Source organism: Leptonychotes weddellii, chromosome 16 (genome assembly GCF_054177405.1).
Source record: "Leptonychotes weddellii isolate Sample4059 chromosome 16, ASM5417740v2, whole genome shotgun sequence".
Taxonomy (NCBI): domain Eukaryota; kingdom Metazoa; phylum Chordata; class Mammalia; order Carnivora; family Phocidae; genus Leptonychotes; species Leptonychotes weddellii.
Genome location: NC_138384.1, coordinates 49,655,785 through 49,667,144, shown reverse-complemented (window position 1 = coordinate 49,667,144; position 11,360 = coordinate 49,655,785). Strand labels below are relative to the sequence as shown.

At 49.2% G+C, this 11,360-nt stretch overlaps 1 protein-coding gene across 4 annotated transcripts in view; it reads right to left on the bottom strand.

Annotated features, from left to right (window-relative positions):
- The window catches only part of LOC102739974 (uncharacterized), a 17,924-nt gene extending 7,474 nt beyond the window's left edge, over positions 1–10,450 (bottom strand). The window contains exons 1-3 of one of the 4 annotated variants that reach the window (XM_081807807.1): positions 9,940–10,190; positions 3,781–4,231; positions 1,258–1,722 (exon numbers count right to left, since the gene is read on the bottom strand). The gene's annotated coding sequence lies outside the window, so the exon portion shown is untranslated. Of the gene's footprint in view, positions 1–1,257; positions 4,232–8,458; positions 9,267–9,939 lie in introns of those variants that run through there. The other 3 variants (XM_081807808.1, XM_081807813.1, XR_014141089.1) reach the window with 3 other exon arrangements.
- Positions 10,451–11,360: the final 910 nt, after the last annotated feature.

Sequence of the window (11,360 nt, the reverse complement as noted above, 5' to 3'; positions counted from 1 at the left end):
AAAAAAAAAAAGAAATTAGTAAATACTGTAAGCTGCTATGGGTATATAGATTTGGTAACATTCTGAAAACCAGTCTGGCATTATAAAGTAAATTTAAACCTTTCACTACTTGTAGAAATCTATCCTTAATACATATATGCTAGACAACTGTGTGCTTTATCCCAAAACATGTGGCTATAGTAGCAATGTATAAATGCAGAAAACCATGGGCAACACCTAAAAAGACATTTTATTCATATATTCATACCATAGAATACTGCACAGAAAACGGACAGATGTAAAAAGTTAAAGTCACAACATACTATTGTGATGTCAGTCCTTTCAAAGAGTGTTTCAAAACACATGGAAACCAATAAACATCAAGACAACAAAAGATGCTTACTTGAAACATCAGACAACAGCTTAACTCTGGAGATTGGGATAACTGTTGTGGAAAGACTTGCACAGCTGGCTTCTGGGGTCCAATTTATACCCCATTTCTTCACTTGGCCAGTGCGAACATTAATTAGAATGCAGCGATCAGGCCGGCAGGGGGAGCTCTCAACCCTACCACGCGCTTTCCCTTGCAAACTCAACAGAAGACAGGTGGAATCTACTAAGAGCGACTACTTCACTAGCCTACAACAGCCCAGCCAATGAGAAGCCACCATACTTACAACGCCCACTTTGCCCCAACGGGCAACACTCCTGCTATTCCCGAATTAAATCCAAACAAACCGGGCGCCTGGGTGGCTCAGTCGGTTGAGCGACTGCCTTCGGCTCAGGTCATGATCCTGGAGTCCCGGGATCGAGTCCCGCATCGGGCTCCCTGCTCGGCAGGGAGTCTGCTTCTCCCTCTGACCCTCCCCCTTCTCATGCTCTCTCTTAAATAAATAAAATCTTAAAAAAAAAAAAAATCCAAATGACCCTCCCCCTTCTCATGCTCTCTCTCTTAAATAAATAAAATCTTAAAAAAAAAAATCCAAATGACCCTCCCCCTTCTCATGCTCTCTCTCTCTTAAATAAATAAAATCTTTAAAAAAAAAAATCCAAACAAACCCATTTGTGGTGGCAAAATAACTAGCCGTTTTACTTTTTAAGGTTAACAGTAACAATTACAAGTACTGGTACTTAACTGCACATGTACGTTCTGTGCAACTCTCTTCGGGCATGTCTTATTTCAAAATTTGGAACACCGTCCCAAGAACAAAAATACGAAATTTTAAAGCAGAATTGGAATTGGGTGAGGGCCCAGATGCAGAGAAACGCAGCACTTACCTGAATTGCAATCACCACGGCAGCTGCGGGGACGAGCGTGGCACCGCAGTCTTCAGCCCCAGCGACAGCTATGTCGAATCTCGGAGCAGCCGGCGCAGCGTGTCTCTCCTCCCGTTACCTCAGGCAGGCCCAGCAATCCAAAGCTTCCGACCGCGGGAGGGAACCAACTTCACAAGATGTCGCTGGAGGCCAACGCCGGAAGGCCCGCCCAGATGCCGTCCTTGGGACGGAAGTGCCTCTCCTGAGCCCTCATTCGCCCAGTAAAGGGGACGCGCGGCGCACTGCCTTCCGGGTAATGTAGTTCTGAGGGAGCCAGAAGGTCCACGACGGTCTCCATTCCTGACCTCAGGAACTGCCCAGCCACACCAAGAAAGGCGCTGGGTAGGGATGGCTGCAGGCCTTGAGGAAGGGGCGGGGCTCCAGCTTCTTGGGTCACACCCAGATTTCCATGGAATGTAGTCTGTGCTGATCACAGAAATGTACTGAGACATACGTATGATTTCTGATGTTCCCCCAAACTACAAATGGTTACTCAGACACAAAGTGCATCCACGCACAGCTGGGACCTAAAATACTGTCTTACTGCTTTTCAGGTACATGTTAGACTGAAACTTCAGAATCAACTGGAGTTTTTCTATTAGAAACAAGGTAGAGGGGCTCAGTCCGTTAAGCATCTGACTCTGGCTCAGGTCATGACCTCAGGGTCCTGGGATCAGCTTGCCTCCAGCTCACAGGGGAGTCTGCTTGACCCTCTCCCCCTCCTCCCACTTGTGCTCACTCTCAAATAAATCTTAAAAAACAAAACAAAAAGCTGATAATTATATCCAGCCCTTACTCCACGTATTACATTCTTTCTTAGATCCTAAGACCGATCTTAAAAGAGTGAGTGACTTAACCACATGGGGAAAGGGGGCTTATGAACACTGAGACGAAAAGGATGAGGAGAAACTGGACACCTCACACACAGCAGTAATGTAAAATGGTGCCAGCATTATGGAAAACAGTTCCTCAAAAAAAAAAAGACCATATTACCATATGATCCAGGAGTTCTACTTTTGGGGGATATATGCAAAAATAATTGGAAAGCAAGGTGCTGAAGAAATCTTTGAAAGTAAGGTGTTAAAGAAATATCTGTACAAGCGTGCCCATAGTAGCATTATTCATAATACCCAAAAGAGGTAGAAGCAACTCCTGGTCCATGGACAGATGAATGCATAGAGAGAATGAATGGATAAAGAAAATGTGCCATATACATACAATGAGATACTATTCAACCTTAAAGAGAAGGAAATTCAGACAGATTAACACACAAGATACAGCATGGATGAACCTTGACGAGGATACTATGCTATATGAAACAGAACAGTGGGTTTCAAGGGATTGAGGGAAGGGGAAAATGGCGAGTTGGGTAATGGATTTAAGTTTAACAAGATGAAAAGAGTTATAGATATCCATTGTAGGTGAATGTACTTAACATTCCTGAACCGTACCCTTAAAAACAAGATGACAAATTTCATGTGATGTGTATTTTACCACAACTTTTAAAACAAAACTATGTAAAACAAAACCATGTACGAGTTTTTTTTCCAATGCTAATTTAGAACACACTTTTGGCTGACATTTTTCCCCATCTGCTCTACTCACGAGTTCAAGTTCTTTCCCAGATGCTGAATGAGTTGGGAGTCTTGGCTAAAAGAATTTCCCACATTCCCTGCACGCACGCCTTGCTTAATGAGATTGGTTTGTACCTAAATACTTCCCCACTTTAGCTGCACTTGTAAAGTTTCCTCCAGCGTGCATTTTCTGGTGACCGACAAAGCAAGACTTTCTAACAAAGGCCTTGCTATATGCTGAACTCATAAAACCTCGGCCTGGTGTATTCTTTGGTGTTAAGTCAAGATTTTTGTGTAATTCCCCGCATTTTCTGATGCTGAAGGAGGTGGGACTTTCTGATGAAGGCCTTCCCATATTCACGGCACAAACAAGGCCCTTCTCCAATGTGACTGCTCTGCTGTTTAAGGAGACTGGAGTTTTGTGTGAAAGACTTCCTGCATTCACTGCACTCTTTCTACGCTATGAACTTCCTGGTGGCTAGTAAGTGTGGAGTTGTACCTAAAGATTTTCCCACATTGGCTGCATTTAAAAACCCTTTCTTGGGGCGCCTGGGTGGCTCAGTCGTTAAGCGTCTGCCTTCGGCTCAGGTCATGATCCCAGGGTCCTGGGATCGAGCCCCGCATCGGGCTCCCTGCTCTGCGGGAAGCCTGCTTCTCCCTCTCCCACTCCCCCTGCTTGTGTTCCCTCTCTCGCTGTGTCTCTGTCAAATAAATAAATAAAATCTTTAAAACAAACAAACAAAAAAACCCTTTCTTTACTGTAATTGCTGAAATGTTTACTGAGGTTAGAGTTGTACCTAAAAAATGTCCCACTTTCGCTACACTCTAAGGCCCTTCTGCAGCGTGGACTTTCTGGGACTCTACAAGCATGTCCTGTGGCTGAAGGCTTTCCCATACCCACTGCACTTACAACCATTTTGTCCACTTTCAAAAGCTTCCCCACTCGGTGTCCCTGTGTGGCTTCAACCCACTGAGAGTGGCTGAGCGGGGTGGGAGGGTGGGGGATGGGGAGAAAGACTGTAAAGTCCTCTCCACCCTCCCTCCATACCAAGGTCTTCTCTGCCATATAAACAGTGGTCCAAATGAAGGGCTCCCCTCATTTTCCTTTAGGGAAAGTTTATCTCTATTCTGCTGCTTCTGACGCTGCTACAGGTTTGCCCCACAAATGTGCAGACCTCGCTCAGGGTGTGTTCCATCATGCTCAGCCAAGTGCAAAAGGTCTTCCCAGAGCAGGACACACATCTCCCAGGGCTGGGACTTCTGGATGGATGCGCCTGGCTTTGGGGTCCTGACCTGTGACCCTCCTACAGAAACATCTTGCTCTGAAGGGGCCTCCTCATCCTGGGCTCCATGCCAGCAACCTGTAAGCAGAGAAATGCTGGTGAAGTGCCTGCTGACTTCGTTGGGAGGAGGCGGCCCTATCGGGAAAGTGTGCCAGACACATCCACGGACGAGGCCACGGGACTGCTGACGGGCGAGGGGGACCCGAGACAGTGAGAGGAAGGCCTGCTGTGCAGGGCTCAGCCTGGCATGCTCCCGTGATGGGAGAGCCCTGACTCTGGGGAAGGACACGAGGAAGGGGGAACTGCAGGGACGAGAGGCGGGCTCCCCAACTCCCTCCTCTGCAAATGACTTTCAACAAGGCCAGAGCTGCTGGTGACCGGTGAGCACTGATGCAAGACTGGGTCCAAACGCAGAAATGTGTGATTGCAACACAGCAGCTGGTGTTCAGAGACTATTTAAAGATATGTGCAGCCCTCCAAGGAAGCAGTGGAAGGCAAAAGATGAGAGCCCAATGTCAGAGTGGAAATATTAGTGGGAAAGAAAAGGTAAAAATGAGGTGTGGCCACTGTCCTAGGCATCACACGACGGTGGGCACGGGACAGATGCTCCGTGTAAGGGCCACATTGCTTTGAGCCTCTCTTGATGTTGCAGAAGTAATGTCCAACCTGTCAGGTACACGGGGCCCTCCTATTGCTCAATGTGAGCAACCACCTGGGCCTGAAGAGGCCAGTCCTTGGGGAAAGACAGGGAAAGCGAGTGGCCAAGACCCACCCAGAGTGACCTACCTCACATCGACATCCCACATTCTAAATTTACAATGCCTTCAGAGGAAGGTCTTTAAAAAAAACAACCCAAACAGTCCCTACAAGTGGTGACCAGATCAGTGCCTGAAGTTACTGGGACAGGCAGTCCTGAAAGTATATTAGCAAGAGGGACGGGAAGGCCTGGGGCACAGAGGTTCCAAGCATGCAGAGAGAGGCACCCGACCACAGACAGGCAAGGCAACGGCGCCAAAACCCCCAGACCCACACAGGAGGCATTTCTTTGGCCTTCTCACGTGCCAGTCTGCACACACAGCCCAGGGGGTACACTGCAAATGCAACCAGCATCCTCATCTGCCCCAGTCCTGCATCAGAACACCAAAGTCCCCTGGCATGAGAGAACAGCTCTCATTTTCAGGTATCCGCCCCCAACTCTGTTTCTTGCTTTAGCTCAGCCGCAGAGACCTGTGTGAGGATCTAGCTCATAAGCAAGCTTGACATTCTCTCACCACCTGACCCTTGTTCAAAGCCCTAGACTAGCAATGCTTCTGGCTGATCCCATTTCCTCAACTACTCTACCAGCCTGAATGAAACAATCCCAGCAAGAGTCACCAGGAACCCTGCTGCATCCTGAGGGGTGAAAGGCCCCGTCCTGCCCCGGTATCTGGCCTTCATTGGAGAGGCACTTCAGCAGCCATCTTATGTCCACTCAGAAGGCTTTACGACCTCCACCCTTCAGCTCACATGCACCCCCCCCGCCAACACGACTGTCCAGGTGCCCACCTGAGACACAGACTTAGCCCCCTCCTTCCCTTGCCTTGTCCCTAGTGGGGCGACCACCATAATATAAAGACGCCGCCTATGAAATCGGGGTCCACATGCCAAGTACTATACTGTGGTTGTCTCCAATCTGAAGGCCTCCACTGAACTCCAGATCTGTGGGTCCAACAGCCAACTGGACACATCCAAAAGTCTCTGGAACATTTCTGACGTAGCCAAGAATGGATCATTCACATTTCCTCTGAAAATCCCTTCCACCACTGACTTCCCACATCCTAATTGATGGAATATCCACTCTTCCAAATAAGGCCCCAGACAACAGGCCTGTTCCTCACTCCCCGCTTCCACGTCATCTCCCAGCTCCCTCTCTCTCCGCATCAGAAAATGTTCTGCACTCTGTGCAGAACGCATCCAGAAGGCAACTCCCTCCTGTCTGGCCACTACCAGCAGTCACTCGCTGCAGTGTCTATCTGCAGACCCCCAGTCTGTCCACCACTCTGTAGCCACGGGAATCTGTTAAAATCTGGATCAGATCACCTCTCTCCTCAGCTCCAAACCTTCCCTACGTCCCACTGTCCTCAGATTTGAGGCCCAGAACCTAAGGCTGTCATTCTAGGCCTGATTTCTGTGTGCCCTGACCTCTCACCCCACCACCTCACCACCACACTCCCTAGCCCATCAGGTATAACAGGAATGGGAAGCTTCCTAAACAACCCCAGCTAAGTTGCACCTGCAGGCATTTGAACACTCTGGATCTGTGCCCAGGATGCATGTTACATCCTACCCAGTCGGTTGTCAGCAATGCAGCTGACCCACGGAACCCAGACTGAGTTCAGGACCCTGGGCTTTGTGGAACCACAGGATTGTCCTGAAAGAGAGAGAAGAACAGATGAAGATTCTCAGAACATCACCATTCCCTATATTGGGTCGCCTTAACCACAGGGGTGAAAATTAGGGTGGGTGAGAGCCTGGGACACCCTCTATTCATTGTTGCAGGGTCCAGAAGCATTTCTGCCACCACCATGGGACCCTGTGGAAGGAGGGAAGCCATGAGAAATGGGACCCATAGTAGGATCCTGTAAGGTGAGCTGAACCACGGTCCAAACTGAGCTCCTCAGGCCTCACTGCTGCCTCTTACTAGCTGTGTGACTCTGGAAAGACTGAACCTTCCTGAGCATCAGTGCCCTTATTCCATAAAATGGGAAGAAGACGGTTTTCCACCTCAGAGGGCTGATACTGATACCACACCTACAAAGTACACACTATGTATCAGCTATCACTGTCCACAACATCAATGGTTTTGTCTATGTTTTCAGGGCAAGTGAAGTGGTAGGGCTTTAAAAATTTGATTGTGAGGTGTTATACGCAAACAATGAATCATGGAACACTCCATCAAAAACTAATGATGTAATGTATGGTGATTAACATAACAGTAAAAAATTAAAAAGAAATCTGATTGTGTATTCCTCCCACTTTTCAAAGGTTTAAGAGGATGTGATACACAAAACTTCTATTATAACCCAATACTTAAAGGTGAGTTAATATTTAAATCATTAAGTATTTGGATAAATTTAAGTAATTCAGTGCATTCATTTCTAATTGCCTGCCTATGTGTACGTATTTGGAGGGTGGTTGCTTCATTAGTGTTCAAAGGGAGGCACTGAGCCCTACTAGTCTTATACTATAATCCTCTGAAGATAGCATGCAGGGAGCCCTTGACTGGACAGTGGATGGGAGGTGAGGCGGCGGTACCCTGGTCAGGGACCCAGCTGCTCCACTAACCTAGCTGACCTTTGCCTTGTTCCATAGGGAGTGGTCTTGAAAGTCTGCTTAGCCTACAAGGCGGAGAAGCTACACCAACTCACACCTCAGTCTCCATTCCAGGCCAGCGCCTTACCTTACCTGGACCTCCCTTTCTACATACACACGCCAGAATTCATCCTACACCAGGACTGCTCCTTTCTGAAAGAGCATCAGGGATACATGCCCACCTGTGCCCTGCCCTCTGGTCTCAGCGCCCCCGGCCGCCGAACCTCACTGCAGAGCCCATCTGAAAGAACAACCTTAAGAGTCTCCTTCTTTAGGGGCATCTGAGTGGCTCAGTCAGTTAAGTGTCCAACTCTTGTTTTTGGCTTAGGTCATGATTTCAGGGTCCTGGGATTAAGCCCCACGTCAGGCTCCATGATGGGCAGGAAGCCTGCTTAAGATTCTCTCTCCCTCTGCCCCTCCCCCCTCTAAAAAACAACAACAACGAACTTCAGATGGTCTTTCACCTCCCTCCTTCTGCTCACAGACATATTGGATGCAGCAGGAAATCGTCGACTCTATCTTTACGATCTATCCAAACTCATCACAGCTTTGCTCTAGTGCTGCTCTGGTCTAGCCCTACCACAAATTCTCCTGGATCTATTGCAGCGTCCTCCTCATGGGTCTCCCTGCTTCCATTTCCTATCCATTATTCAACAACTTTAAACTTCTAATCTGGAGACGCCTGGACGGCTCAGTCGGTTAAGTGTCTGCCTCAGCTCGGGTCATGATCCCAGAGTCCTGGGATCAAGTCCCACATCAAGCTTGCTGCTCAACAGGCAACCTGCTTCTCCCCTGCCTGCTGCTCCCCCTGATTGTGCTTACTCTCTCTCTCTAGCAAATAAATAATATCTTAAAAACAAAAACAACAAAAAAAAACCCTTCAAATCTGGATATGCCCCCTAAATCAGGTCCCTGGAACCAATTCCAAGAAGTGTGTGTATGTGTGTGTGGAACCAATTCCAAGAAGTGTGTGTGTGTGTGTGTGTGTGTGTAGACAGAGGGAGACAGAGTTGTAAACAGACTCTGTGCTGAGCTCATAGCCTGAGGTGGGACTCAATCTCATGACCCTCAGATCACAACCTGAGCCGAAACCAAGAGTCGGATGCTTAACCGACTGTGCCACCCGGGTGCCCCAACACAAGGCAATTCTTAAAAGCCAGCAAGATGTCCAAGCATTCAATTCAATTCTGACACTATCAGGAAGTAGTATCAGATTCACAGGTTAACGTCAGTCCTAAAAGAGTGCACTCCCACCTTCAACACCCTGCCATTCCAGATGCCATTTGCAAGCCAGGCTGTTACTTGTGCTTCTCAAGACCCTCTCCTCAGGTTTAAGTGATCTGCTGGAATGGCTCACAAAACTCAGAAAAACATTTTTCTTTTTTTTTTTTTTTAAAGATTTTATTTATTTATTGAATGAGAGAGAGAAAGCACATGAGAGGGGGGAGGGTCAGAGGGAGAAGCAGGCTCCCCGCCAAGCAGGGAGCCCGATGCGGGGCTTGATCCCAGGACTCCGGGACCATGACCTGAGCCGAAGGCAGTGGCTTAACCAACTGAGCCACCCAGGCGCCTCCAGAAAAACATTTTTCTTGCTAGATTACCAGTTCATTATAAAGGGATATAACTTGGGAATAGCCAGACGGAAGAGATGCATATGGCCAGGCAGGCATGAAGACAGGGCGCAGTGTCCAAGCTCTCTCCAGGTGCACCACTCTCTTCAAATCTCCGTGTTCACCAACCTGGAAGCTCTCTGAACCCTGTCCTTTAGGGTGTTTACGGAGACTGCATTATTACATAGCATGGTAGACTAAATCATTGGCTGTTGGCTACTGGTTCAACCTCCAGCCCCTCTCCCTTCCCCCAACGTGGGGGAAAATGGGAAATGGGAGGAACGAAAATTTCCAACTGTCTAATCACATGGTTGGTCCCCCCCCCATCCAACCACCGCCCGCAACCAGCTTAGGTGCTTCCAGTCTTCTCGTTCGTACAGCAAAAGACAACTTTATCACTTCCAACACTTAGGAAATTCCAAAGTTTTTGGAAGCTGTGAGTCAAGAACTACGGACTAAGACCAGATATACACGAGAAATATATTTGGGTCATCTGAATGAACTAATATGTGTTTTTCATAGGTCCCCATCGCAGCCCTCCCATTCCGGCCCCCTCCGACCTTCCGCGGACCCGGGGGCCCACGCCGTCACTGCAGACAACACTCCACCTCGCCCTCTGTTCCCCGCACACACAAGGGGCCCCGACTCGGGAGCACATGCCGGGATTCCCCCCACCGCACGGGCCGAGCCGGGACCCCACGCCGGGGCGCCCTCTGCTCCCGCCCCGCGGGCCTGGCTGTGGGGAGCTGGGCGGGCGCCCCTCCATCCGGGCTGCAGCGCTCGGGGCGGGGAGAAGGCTGAGGGCCCGGGGGTCGCAGCACCCACCTCAGCCGGCTTCACCGGCGCGGCCTCCGCCTCCGACCGGTGGGAAAAGCGGGGCAGGGAGCGGCGGGCGACCGGGCGGGGACGAGGGCGCCTCGCAGCCGCCTCCGCGGCGGGGACGACGCCTCTTCTGAAACTTCCCATCCGCGTCCAACCAACCCGGAGATCCCCAGACCCTACGCCAGCCAAACAGGCCGAGAACGCGAAGACGCCCAACACCTCGAGGACGCCGCCGGAAGTCCCGCCTCACATGCGCAGCCGTAGGAAAAAGGCTCCAGGTCGCGCTTTCATTGGCTCAGCTCCCCATCACGGCTTGCCGCAGAGCCTTCTGGGTAATGTGTATTTCCCTGGCTGCTACTCCCCGCCCCTCCCCCCCCCATCTGGGAGCCAGGTCCTTCCTGACTTAGGCGACGGAGGCCAGGGGACAACATGGGGGTGCACCGGGAAATGGAGTTCCTGGGCTCCTATGATGTCGCGTGGGGTCGCTGGCAATTAAAACGGCCTCTGAGGGCAGTCTTGGTCAAGTGCCAGAAACAGAGATCTGTTATTACAGACAAGAAGCACAGGAAATTCCCAAAGGCCGCACAACCAAAGGGACATACCATAGTATTTGTTAAAAAATAAAATTCAACCAAGGAGTTTTGAAGATCTAATTGGGTTTATTAAACATCTTATCAACCAGGGAAAGCATGCAGATGCATTTTCCTTTAAAGGATGGAGAAGGCCCATGTGGCAGATTCCTTCATTGGTGCTGATCAGAAAATTCCTAACTGGTTAAGACTACATTTCTGGGGGAAGTGGAAATTGCGATTAGATTAGGTATTAAGCCCCAGTTTGGGGACTTAGCCTGAATGACAATATTTAGGGCCTGTGGTTTTCTTTTTTTTTTTAAGATTTTATTTATTTATTTGCTAGAGAGAGCGAGCGTGGGCGAGAGAGAGTGAGTGAGAGTACAAGAAGGGGGAGCTGCAGCCAGAGGGAGAAGGAGAAGCAGGCTCCCTGCTGAGCAGGGAGCCCCGATGCAGGACTCGATCCCAGGGCCCTGGGATCATGACCTGAGCCGAAGGCAGCCGCTTAACCGACTGAGCCACCCAGGCGTCCCCCTCTGGTTTTCTAAACTCCATAATAACATTCAGCATCCACTCATAGCTCTCCACTTACCTTGTTGCTTGCCAAATACATGTTGACTGAAGTTTTGGAGGCTGTTTTATGACCTTCAATATGCTAGGTCAGGGACAAGAAAGAAAAGACCCTAGACAGGGCACGATGGGGAGTTGGAGGAGGGATATATTTCTGGCCTGGATAAATCAGTGACTGTTCGAATCCAACAAGCAACACTTTTATTGAAATATATTTAGTACTTCGTATCTTAGATATTTTCCATTTCTTTTGTTAACTTTAAAAATAAAACTGCCAGGGCGCCT